Source organism: Aythya ferina (assembly GCF_964211825.1).
Source record: "Aythya ferina genome assembly, chromosome: 1".
Lineage (NCBI taxonomy): Eukaryota > Metazoa > Chordata > Aves > Anseriformes > Anatidae > Aythya > Aythya ferina.
The window spans coordinates 162,301,942-162,304,928 of NC_140296.1; the positions used below are offsets into that span (position 1 = coordinate 162,301,942).

Here is a 2,987-nt window from a genome sequence, read left to right on the forward strand (position 1 = left end):
GCTCCTCCCCGCGGCGGTGCGCGCCCCCGCCGAGCAGCGAGGGGCGGCGATCCCGGCAGCCGGGGCACGGCGCAGAGCTCCCGCCCGCCCGGCGGGGCCGTGAGACGGGGAGGCGCGCCCCCGCTGCCCTCCTTCCATCCTTCTTCCCTTCCCTCCTTCCTTCCCTCCTTCCTTCCCTTCTTCCTTCCCCTTTTTCCTTCCCTCAGCCCCCGCAGCCCTCGGGTTTCTGAGGGAAGGCAGCTCGCCCCATGGGGTGGTGTCCCCTAGCTCTCTCCGTTAGGACACGCCACCATCGCCCCACACGAAGATGGCGAGAATATGTTTTATTCCATGCATATTCTCTGGGTTGAGCAATCTGGAAGGTAAGCTGCTAACTGGGATCTGTCGGCAGACCTGCCAAGGCTGTGTGGTAGGGAAGCCCTGCTACCGGCGTTCCGCTCGCGGAAGTGTTGCTCTCGCTCCTCAGCTAAACACAGGTTCAAGAGTCAAAGTGCGCAGGGATATCGCAGATGGGGCTCCCTTTATCTGATCCACAGGGTAATGCACCAAAACCATCTGGGGGTTTCAAGGCCAGGGATGTTGTGCGGTGGAGTCGTGTGCCTGGCTCCGCGGCTAGCAGCACATCCAGGACTAAACCAGCTGACACTACATCTGGCCACCGTGCCGTGTGTCAGCAGCCCCTGATGGGGGATTGCAATGTAAGGATGCCAAAGGTGGCCAAGGTTGGCCTGGCAGCTGGGCAGCTGCACGCCTTGCAGCAGGGCTCGGCTGCTTTGCGCAGAGGCTTTCAGGCTTCCCCTGTGCCTTGGCAAAGTGCTCCGCTGGAGGCGATTTCCTGGCACGAGATGGCACCAAGTTGAGAATAAAAATCCCGGAGTTTCCTTTTATGGCTCTTTTCTGATCAGCCTTGCCCTGCTCTAATCTACAGCTGGGTTCACTGGAAGTGGTCTTTGGTGCAAATTCTCTGGGTTCAGCACAGGACACGCCCTCCTGCCTGAATCTGACCAGCTTGGGACCATTTTTAGCAGGCTTCTTCCCTATGGCAGACAAATGATTGACCAGACACCCGACAGCCAGCCCAGCTCACGGAGCTCATTTATCTCCTTGGGAGTTCTGCATCTGGCAGGCCATTTGCAGGTATTTCTGAGTGCATGTTGGAAGCAGGGGGTGCAGGTGGAAGGCTGGGCTGGCAGGGCTGTTAGGCTGAGCTGTGCTGCTGTGAAATCGTGTGTGTGCTGACCTGGCCTCTAGACACCCATCTGGGAGTGGAAGTGTCCCCGAACATACAGAAGCCAGCCACTGTGGTGCAAGCAGCATGTCCTAATCTCACCGGAGCAGGTTAGGGCGTCTGTCTCTGGCCCAATTCCTCTGTAATTACTTATACAATGAGTAACAGCTTCCAGATGGCCTGCTGGGAGAGAACAAGAAAGAAACTTACTCTATACCCCTACCAATTAGGCTATTGAGCTATTGATTACCTTAGGTGGTTGCCGTAGTGAGGTGGTTGTCCTCATTTGCTGTTAGCTTTTGACCACAGGGAAAATGAGAAGCCTTGCCAGCAAAACCTCAGTGAAACCAGCACCTTCCCACACAGTGCAATGAACTGGTGTTGACCAGCATAAATATCCAGTTTCAAAAAACATGAGCCACATTCACGTAGAAAGCACAGAAGCAGCCTTCCACCCAGATCCACATCTCGTACTGCTCAGAGCTTGGTGTTAGTTGCTTGCACTCTTTCAGGTGTTATGTTGCTCAAACCATTCAAACAATAACATGTATTTAAAGTATTAACTGCACGGGATTAATACAGTTTTGATTCTGCTTCTTTATCATTTTTGACATAATGTAAACACGGCAAGCAATAACATGTATTGGAAAACAAACTGTGTTTCTTAACTGAAACACAAGCAGTACTATAAGGAAATACATCACACGCAGTGGTTTCAGGTGGCATCTTTGATTCTTTTATAGGAGCGTTATGCAAATTGTCTTTCGAATGTCATCATGAACGACACGGCAAGAGAGGCTGGATCCTCCCTTTGGGATGTTTCTGTCTCAGGAACCAGCAGCAAAGCTGTATGACGCCCATGTCCTAAGTCACAGTAAGTGGACCCAGAGAACAACGCTAAAAGTTTTTCGTCTGGATTTTTTCTCACACAAAATCAAATCAGTTCCATGGAACACAGTGGACTTGTGCTGTGTAGCAAAGAACAGCATGTATTTGCTTTTTCTCACCCTACAATAGATATTTAAATGTCTTCCAAACTCAGAGAGCATATTTCATTGTTTTCTTGTAATGCCTGGCTCCATCTCCATGGGCTCTTATGTGCCCCCTCATGTCACTGTGACTCCACTCTTGTGACAGCCACTGTCATCAGTGGAATTTTGTGTTTAATATTGGGAAGCATGAGATTCACATCCCTCTGGCATCTTCAATTTAAAAAAACTGTGAACAAACCCCAACCCCCCCTAATGGATCCAAGCAATTCCTTCCTTTGAGCTGGGAAGGGCTCATTTCCATCACTGGACGTGGCTGTGAGGAGTCACTTGAAGTGTCTGTGATGTTGTGAAGAACAGTCTCTCCCTACTGCTTCTCACATGGATAGGCATGGGTAGGAGATCAGTGGGATGGGTTTCCCTCTGTAGACAAGAATATCAAGCCCTGCACTTGATACACTGCCCACCTGTCTGAACTGACTTGTAGAAATACACTGAGGGATTCTCCTGCTCATAGGCACAGGCAAAAGCTACTGCAAGTGAGGTAGGAGAGCACTAGAGGCTCGCTGATGCTGCTCAGCAGTATTGTGAGGCTCTTTGCAATTTGCCCTGATAGCCTGGGAGCCCTCTGACTTCCCGTGGTTCCGTTCTCAAGTATGCAGTTTCAGGCTGTGTGGGGCTCAACTGCACCTACAGCAGCAGAGCTGAGTTAGCAGGTGATGTTCACACCAAGCAACAGTCCTGTTTAGTGCAAGGTCTGGGTTCAGAAG

General features: G+C 51.2%; 1 long non-coding RNA gene across 1 annotated transcript; it reads left to right on the forward strand.

The window, feature by feature from the left end:
* The first annotated feature begins 80 nt into the window (after nt 1-80).
* LOC311429823 lies at nt 81-2,266 on the forward strand. Its single transcript, XR_014688385.1, has 2 exons — nt 81-362; nt 1,972-2,266. It is a non-coding gene; the product is annotated as an uncharacterized lncRNA (long non-coding RNA).
* The last annotated feature ends 721 nt before the right edge of the window (nt 2,267-2,987 follow it).